The 9,841-nt window shown below is 32.9% G+C and overlaps 1 long non-coding RNA gene across 3 annotated transcripts; it reads left to right on the top strand.

Moving 5' to 3' along the window:
- Positions 1-6,215: 6,215 nt before the first annotated feature.
- LOC145109024 (uncharacterized) lies at positions 6,216-9,030 on the top strand. 3 transcript variants are annotated; one of them, XR_013708710.1, is made up of 4 exons: positions 6,216-6,256; positions 6,613-6,778; positions 6,869-6,990; positions 8,652-9,030. It is a non-coding gene; the product is annotated as an uncharacterized LOC145109024 (long non-coding RNA). The 3 variants fall into 3 exon arrangements; XR_013708711.1 differs by lacking the exon at positions 8,652-9,030 and adding an exon at positions 6,357-6,507 and having other exon boundaries at positions 6,218-6,256; positions 6,869-7,039; XR_013708709.1 differs by lacking the exon at positions 8,652-9,030 and having other exon boundaries at positions 6,869-7,039.
- Positions 9,031-9,841: the final 811 nt, after the last annotated feature.

Raw genomic sequence — 9,841 nt, 5'->3', positions numbered from 1 at the left:
TTTACCTAGGATCCATGAGTTAAAAGCTCCATGGACTATCCATGGACTTCCATATACTCTTAGCCCATCCTAAATAAATCTTAGCCCAATCCATATATATATATATATATATATATATATATATATATATATATATATATATATATATATATATATATATATATATATATGTAAGAGTCCATATTTAATTAGCCTCTTTTGATCACTAAATTAATTCCAAAATCAATTCTTGATCAACACTAATTAAATAATATGATTTGATATTAATATATTATAACTTATAATATATTAATAGATCATAAACATCTTATTCTCAAAAGTATATCCATACAAATTGTTAGGTGAAGTGCAACCCAAATGGACCATGCTACTCTCGGGTCAAATACATACCAATAATAGTTATGGGCTTAAACATCTAATCCAACATATATATAACAGTCAAACCGATCTAACAGATCACCATGCATAGCAACATCCTATAACCGGGACACCGACCTAACCAGGTCACTAAGCATAAGCATATCACCATCCTAACTACCAGGATGTAAATCAATAAACATATCATTCCATAATCCGGATACAAATCCATAAAGGGTCGGCCTTGGTGCCTTAGACCCTGTTGATATAGTGAGGATAACTCACTCGCAAATGTCGACTGAAGAGATAAGCTCAAACTCTCGAATCACAACCACGGGCTCCACCGCCTATATTCATCATTTAGTCATGCCATAAATTTCCAATTACCAAAATACCCCCAGAAGTCAACTAGTCAACCCTTGGTCAAAGTCAAAGTCAATGGTCAAGGTCAACAGTCCATGTTGACCCGGCTCGTCGAGTGCAGCTCACTGACTCGTCGAGTCCTTCCAGAACTCGAGAAGTCGTGAATCCCCCAATCGACTCGTCGAGTTTCCCTGCGACTCACCGAGTCCATACATATCCAAACATCGAGAAAACCCTAACTGACTCGCCGAGTTCATGCAGAACCCTGCATGACAATCTTCATCGGACTCGCCAATTTGGCTATGCAACTCGTCGAGTCCCTTCCGTCCTTTATCCAGACAGATGCTTTTAAGCCATCCCAAGCTTCCATATTGCAGATCCCACTTCCCAAGGCATGTTTATCACGTAAAGTTGCAAACTTTACATGCATGCAAGGCTCTAAAGGCTTAGAATGTCAATTCCAAGCTTATAATGGGGTTTAACTCAACAAAGAAGGTTCATACTTGTTAAAGCTGGAGACTTTATGGCTATAGAGGCCAAGATAAGCTCAGATCTGAAGTTGCAACTTCAGCTCCTAGCCCATACCCGAAAATGGTTATCACCCATGCTATAAAAGCCCTAATCTTCAACATGAGGAGATCTAGAAAGAACAAGGTCAAGGTAACAACTTGTTACCTCAAGAACGATGCTAAGATGAAGTAGAACTCGGATCTACAGCCTTCCTCTTGTTCCAAGCTTGAGTACTTCAAGATCTTCCTTCCACAATCCACCTCGAGGCTTAATATCACACAAAAAGAGAGGAAAACGGCGATTTAGGGTTTCTGGACTCACAAGGGGCTGTATGGGAGGCTAAGGGAGGCTAATGACCCTTTAAATAGGGTGCAAAGCCCCTGAAATTAAGGTTTCATCCTCCAGCTCCAACTCGTTGAGTCATGTCTTTGACTCGGCGAGTTGGTCACTTAAATACGTGGCCGAAAACGTTCCTACTTGACGAGTTAGGGCATCCAACTCGTCGAGTAGACCTTTCAAATATGGAAAACAAAGCTCTAAAGTTAATACCTGAGAGTCGGGGCGTTACATTTTGTGTTATATTCATTGAGTTACAATCCTTCAAACAAATGGTATAAAGTATAAACAATCAAAGTTTGATCGGTCTAAAAGGCACAAGAAACGAAAACGTATTCATTTTTACGAGTTGTACCGTATCAAACCCAAAAAAAGTATTCATTTTAATGAGTTCTCATCTCTAATAAATGAAAGATTTTTTTGCCACTTATTACACTCTAATTCAATTTGCCAAATGTCATTTTGAATTAATATGTTTTCCACATGTCATTTTATGAGTTTTTCTATTTTATTAAATTCCACATAATATTTTAATGTAATAATTGCAATAAATATAGTAATAAATGAATATCAATTTCATTAATGAACTTACCTTTTAATTTTAAAATTTCTAAAATTAAAGCTCATTAGTTTATTTTATTTATTTATTTAAATTAGCTTATAACCAGAGAGAATCACGGTTATAAAATTAATTAAACTTTCATAGTAAAAACTTAAAATTATTAATAAATTATTAATTAAGAGATATTTTTTTAGTTAAATAATTATAATCGTTGATTTAAATAAATACATTAAATTATATCACCTTATATATATATATATATATATATATATATATATATATATATATATATATATATATATATATATATATATATATATATATATATATATATATTATTTTTATTTTATTTTTTGTTTTAATGTTATTAATTTAATGTAATTAGAGTGTGAAATTTAAAATTTGAAATTTGAAAAGAAAACTCAATTATTAATTTAATATAATTAGAGTGAGAAATTTAAAATTTAAAATTTGAAATGGAGAATTAATAGGTTGACATGTGATATGATATGTGTGATATAATATTAATGAGGATTTCTAATATTGTGACATTTGACGATAGGAGAATAAACTTATTCATTTATTACAATAGAGAGATTTAAAAGATAAAAACATTTCAATTATAACAATTCATTATTTTTTCTTATTTTCTTCAAAATTGAAAGTTCTCAAATATTTTAACGTTTATATTTATTTATTGACAAAACTGTACAAATGGTCCCTGTGGTTAGCTGGAAATTGTCACTTTGGTCCAAAAAGGTTTGGACTAGCACCAGAGGTCCAAACTTTTCATTTTGTTGCGAGTTTGGTCCAATTTGCTTTGAACTTTTTTATAAAGTCAATTTTGCCCTTGCTTTTTGCTTTTTGTTGTTTTTTATTTATTTAAATAATTTTTTGATTAAAAGAAAATTTTAAAAAAAAATTAAAAAAGCCAAATCTCTCTCTCTCTATCTATCTCTCTCTTTCTCTCTCTCCTTTTGAAGAAAATATATCATCTGGGTATCTTTCCAATCTCGTTTTCATTTGGGCTTTTCTTAATCATAACTCAATGGAAATCATTTGTGAGTTTTTTTTCAAGGGTAACTTAAGAATCAGATTCCTATATTCGAATCAAAAACTAAAATCGTGTGTGTTTGTGTTTTTGGAAATCAATTTAAGAGTGTGTGTGCATGTTCTAAATTTCTGGAAATCGATTCTTGGGTGTTCATCCCTCATCTTCATCTGGAAATCGATTTTGATCTAGAGACGATTTCAGAGATGAGGGAGGCACTGGACGCTTCTTTGTGAAGGCTTGCTCGTAGAAATTCAAGAAACGGACGATCGTAGAGGGGTTTAACCCCACTCCCCCACTACCATAATCTATTTGTTCCTCTCGTATCTCTCTCATCTTGCAGGTCCAAATCGAGGTAAACGACCCTCTCCTCCCCTACTCCACTCCCTGATGTCGTAATCCCCATCTCCATCTCTGATTTTCCCTTACTCCACTCTTTGAATTACATAAATTTATTTAGTACTGGAATGAATATGGATTATGTGAATCGGGGTTTTTTTTGCTGCCTCAGGTAGTTGTACTAGAAGTGGGAGGTGATCAGTGGAATGCAAGAAGACATCAAGGGGGAGGGGTATATGGTGGTCTAGGTTTTAGCCATAGTAAATCATCTCATCTTCTGTGTAATTGGATTTATGCTTCGATGGTTGTTTACAGGAATAAAAAGATGAAAGAAAGTTAGATGACTAGATATGAAGAGGAGGAGGGGTTTCAGATCGACATATCTGAAGAAGGTTTTCAGACATCACTGGCGCAGATCCCTTCTTGTCTGAGGAGGAGATCGGAGACATGAGCTCACGAATGAAGACTATCGTCGGAGAGATGAGGTAGAGAAGCGGATTTCGATTCAGGGTTTTGTCCTCCGTCGTTTCGTCTTTAGATCACTGTGTGTGTGTGTGTTTAGATGAAGAACCCAAGAACCCACGAGCTCGATCTGATTTCGTCTTCATGATATCGTCTTCTGATTTCGTTTTCTTCTTTCTCCCTTATTCGATCTGCCCTCTATTTCCCCTTCCTTAAGTGTTTAAGGAAAAAAAGTCGAGAGAAGAAACACATCTGGTTTTGGTTTGATGAGAGAGAGAGAGAGAGAGAGTTTTATTTTTCTTTTATTTTTAATTGTTTTTTAATCACTATAATAAAAGAAAATTGTAAAATAAAATAATAAAGGGCAAATCCGTCATTATAAAATGTTTCAAAATTTTTGGACCAAATTCACTGAAAATTGAAAAGTTTGGACCTCTGGTACTAGTCCAAACATTTTTGGACCAAAGTGGCAATTTTCAGCTAACCATAAGGACCATTTGTGCAGTTTAGTCTTATTTATTTTTTAAATTAATCCATGTAATACATGAGTCTCACAACCAGTAAGGTATCAAAACAAACAACATATTCGTTTTAATGAGTTGTATCAAATCCAAAAATTCGTTTTAACAAATTATACCGTATGCATATAAAGTTGTATCGGTCCAAACGACTCTAAGAATCGGAAAACTCGGACCTCAGGAACAGGGCCGTTTCAAACATATTTTGAGCCCAGGGCGAGAGAAAAAAATGGACCCTTAAAATACATAAATGTCATCAAGTTTTTTTTTTTATAATAACTCAATAATCGAAAGAAAATTAGTTGTACTATCTTCTAAATATAACAATTTCCACAAAAAATTTGGGCCTTTTTGAAAGATGGGTCCTGGACGGTCGCCCTTATCGCCCACCCTCTGGGACGGGCCTGACCAGGAACCAGTAAGTCTCATCCGGTCTGGTCCACGGTTCACAATTTTTTCCAAAACTGGTGCAGTCCAAGAGTCGGTCCGATCCAAATGCTCACCGCTAACTTCAACAATTTTAATTTAGAACAACTTTATTCATAAGATGTCACTTTAGCCATTAACAAGATCTTATATACAATGATTGGAGAAAGTTTTGGATTGCAATAACTAGGTTTGCTGCTGCAGGTGTATCAATTCATTAATCAATTACTTAATTAGTGTTTAATTAATTAGGAAAGATATTGCCAGAAACCATTTAAAATATTCAAACAAATATATACCCTAAATTACTCTACTAAATATTTAAATAATCTAATCCTATTATGAGAGCAATTAGCAAAAAACTAATTCGATGCTTGAACAAACTGACACTAAGTTATCAAATACCATTCAAAAAACTGATGAGTTAAAAATAACCTTCCAGTTGAGCAACGTACTTCTGCAAAGGAAACGACTTGTACACATGAGTATGATATATGTTAATGTAAACATGATTATCATTTATCAAATAGTGAATCTCATCATAGAACACATATATGAATATATTGGAAATATAGGTTATCATAAACTGAAACATTCAGGTTAATACAAGTGGATCAATATTACTATGAGTTATGTGTGAAAATTTACATAACAGATGAAAATGGAACTTATAATATTTGCTTACAGAATATAACATGGAGTGTTATTACTTATTAAGCTACTTATAGAAGGAGTCATACATAACAATAAGTCAATCTGAATCTTCTAAACTAATGAGAAAAAAACATAATAAAAAATAAGGAATCAAAATGAAGCTCATTTTTTATATCTCAGTTTGAGCTAACTTGACATTTCATCAGCCAATTTATAAACGAGTTTGTACAAAAAAATAACAAAAAACAAAAAACAGAAACATAAAAAGTTTAAAAATCGACCATTTTTTATACCTATTTTAATCAATAAGCATCCGGGGTTCTGATTTCACCTTGCGATCCTTCATCTCTTGCTTCGTCTTCAACATTTTGGTAACAAGAAAACTACGAAACATTCGAGAAAATTGATGCCCTTCCATATAAACACGAATACTCAAATTTCTTCAATTTCAAAATTTTGTGGATCTAGAAATACTTTGGGGATCAAAATTTTGGCCCAAGTGTGATATACCCAATTACCCATCAGAGTTGGAAACGGGCCCTTGCCCAGCTTGCCCTAACTTGGGCCGGCCTTGTAACCCGGGTCCGACCCTTAATGATGAAATAAATATTTCATGATGCTCATTTCGGAGACATTTCACAGAGACACGCGCTTCGGATTTTCTCCCCAATTAGAGAGGTTAGGGTTCTACTTTCTCATTCTGTATCTAGTTAATGTTAGGGTTTATTTGTTACAGTTTTTGTGGTTTTCAATTTAATCTGTGGACTGATCTTTCTAGGTCTTGAACTACTACTCAGCTTTGTCGAGATATTCATATATTAATGAAGTATCTGAACTGTTTTCATTCTCTAATCAAAACTGCTGTTGAGATTTTCGTTGATCTTTGATTGAAAGAATTCCGCCCCTCCATTTTTCTCGACAACGTTCAAGTTGTATCACTAGACTGTTGTTTTTCTTACTATTGTTCTTTAACTTATTAGATCAGAAATATTGAATTCTTATTAATCATTATTATGTTTTGGTTTTAATATCAGGAAAATGGTTTGTATTTATTGCCTGGATGCAATTGGTAAAACATCAGGGATGAAACATCTTAAGCCGAAGAAGGTGACTTTATGTTTTTCGTTGTATGATTTGTGGAACACAACTTCTTGTGCCCTTTGAATGGAAAAAAAAAACAGATTCACGATGAATTTGACAGTAAGATATTTCTTTAATTGTTGGAAATTTTGTACGTTTTAATTGTTGTAAATATTTTTGTATTTAATTTCTTATCTTGGTTGTATTTAGTGCACAAAGAACTGTTGTAATCAAAAACTGAAGCTGAAGAACATTAAACCAGCCTGCTTTTAAGTATCGAAGGAGAGTGGAAAATTAAGAAATTTTATTTGGATGCTGAAGTGCGATGGAGTGTGAGTTTAAAGTGTTTATTCTTCCATCAGATAATAATTTCTTTCTTTTTGTGATACTTGCAGAAAATCAATGGTAAGAAGAGGGAATTCACAACTAAAAATGGAGGAGACCGGTAGGAAGGTGACTGGGATGAGGAGGAAGAAGGGGATATGGAACCACAACATGAATCTGATTTTGACTTTGACTCTGATGGCAGTTATGATATGATGATGAGGCAAAAGAAATCTTTAGACCCCTTTCGGAATTTTAAGTGGATGGATGATGATTTGAAGATGTGGTGGCAGAAGACCGAATTAGACCTCATTCGTAATTTAATGCCGGTGGATTCCAATAGTTCTAAGAAAATTGATATGGTGGATTCCGATAGTTCTATGGAAGTTGATCCTGATGTGCCAAATAAAAAAAGGATCATTTTGAAAGTCATTACTTCAAGTGTGAAAAACCTCTTTCTGCAAGTTAGTATTGTAGAACCTGTGAATAAGTGAAATGTTTTGGTGGGAACCTGTGAATATATATATATATATATATATATATATATATATATATATATCAGCTTATCTATTTCTGAGGGCATGCTATATACTTGTCAAAACCTTCCCACCAAAACATTTCACTTATTGATAGGTTTTACAATACTAACTTACAGAAAGAGGTTTTTCACACTTGAAGTAATGACTTTCAAAATGACATTTTTCTTATTTGGCACATCAGGATCAGCTTCCATAGAACTATCGGAATCCACCATATCAATTTTCTTAGAACTATTGGAATCCACCGGCATTAAATTACGAATGAGGTCTAATTCGGTCTTCTGCCACCACATCTTCAAATCATCATCCATCGACTTAAACTTCAGAAAGGGGTCTAAAGATTTTTTTTGCCTCATCATCATATCATAACTGCCATCAGAGTCAAAGTCAAAATCAAATTCATGTTGTGGTTCCATATCCCCTTCTTCCTCCTCATCCCAGTCACTTTCCTCCCGGTCTCCTCCATTTTTAGTTGTGAATTCTCTCTTCTTACCCTTATATATATATATATATATATATATATATATATATATATATATATATATATTAAAATTAACTACTAGTAGTATCAGTGATTAGTATGTATGCTAAATTATGAATGATACCATTTTGCTAACTAGTAGTTTCAGATATTTTTTGATGATAAAAATCATACATTATTTTATAAAACTGTTTTCTATCTTTGCTTCTAAACTCATGATTATGGATTAGAACTTGTAAAGCTTTTAATTGATTACAATAATAATGACGATTAGCTTGTATCTTTGAATCAGACATAATATTTCAAGCATGAATTTGATTATTATTAAATGCAAGTATTATTTTAACAAAAATTTCAAATCTTGTAGAATTAATAGTTAGAATAACTCGAAAAGAGACTGTCATAGCGATAACAGAGTTAAGACAATAATTGAATAAAATTCTTTATATATTACCTTCTTTTAAATTACAATCAGAGCATCCGTCTGGAGCAAGTATGATTTGAAAATCTAAAGATTTTGAACATCTAGAAGTAGATAGGAGAACTCTTTTCTTAGACATGAACTAAACATTTGACAGAAGTTTTATTAGAGAGATTTTTAGAGAACTTTGAGATGGTCTTCATTAAAACATGTCCCTTCAATATATAGGAGTCTTGGAGTCTTGAAACATCTTGAGACGGGAAACCGAAGGATTACCGGATCATCTTGAGAATTATTGAATCAACTTGCATTTGTCAGAGTGTAGATGTGGCAGACAAAACTTTAAAGCTTTTGACAAATTGGCATCATATTTTGTCATTTTTTGATAATGGAAATCTTCTTTGGCGATAATGGAGCATCTTCTTTCATCTTTATAAAAGTTGTTTGTTTTCATGCAATAATTTAGCATCATCTCACTGCAGAAGACATGATAATATTTTTGATAATTGATGTACTCACACAGTGTATAATTGATAATAGTTGAACACACACAGTGTATAATTGATAATAGTTCTCACTGCAGAAGACATGATAATATTTTTGATAATTGATGTACTCACACAGTGTATAATTGATAATAGTTGAACACACACAGTGTATAATTGATAATAGTTGAACAATTTGATAACACACGTACTACCCCCCTTTGAATAACAAACACATATAAAAGAATACCTTACATTGAAGGTATAACACCAAAATTAAAAACTTAATTAATCTGCAAATGGATCATCAAAAGGATCTTGAGCATCTTGAAAATTATTTTTGAAAGATGTGGGAGAATGTTCTGAATTAGTTGGAGAATTGCGAATTTCTTGAAGTAATTGTTGTAGATCTTCAGGGGAAGAGTTTGCAGCGGCACGAATTTTGCTAATAAGATTAGCATCTGGAGAAGATAGACTCTTGATAAGATTTGCTTCAATTTCTGGCTTTTGATTATACATTGATTGATAATGATTGAAAACAGCTTGCTCGTTTGCTTGAGAAATTGTGACTTTATCCCACCATTTTAGACGAAATTGTCTATTGAGCCAAGGGGGATTGAAGTCTGTTGCTTCTTGATAAGAGAATGTCCAGGACATAATCCATGGAACTTTAAATAACATGGTGAATTGTAACAAATATTCAAATTCTGGGATTTGTTGAATAAATAGCTCTTTGAATTTAGAAAAGCCTTTGAGAATTTCAGTAGGTAAACAACTAGGAACAAGTCCCATATAGCGATACCAATTGACAAACCATCTGGGATATTCACAGGTAAAATTTTTATCAAAGAAAATGAACCATGAATGAGAATAGTTTCGAAGAAAAAATGCTTTAGTCCAAGCTTCTTGGTAATCATAATATGAATATCTTGG

The sequence above is a fragment of the Lactuca virosa genome, chromosome 4 (assembly GCF_052849685.1).
Source record: "Lactuca virosa cultivar CGN04683 chromosome 4, Lactuca_virosa_CGN04683_v6, whole genome shotgun sequence".
Lineage (NCBI taxonomy): Eukaryota > Viridiplantae > Streptophyta > Magnoliopsida > Asterales > Asteraceae > Lactuca > Lactuca virosa.
This window is presented reverse-complemented; position numbering and strand designations above follow the sequence as displayed.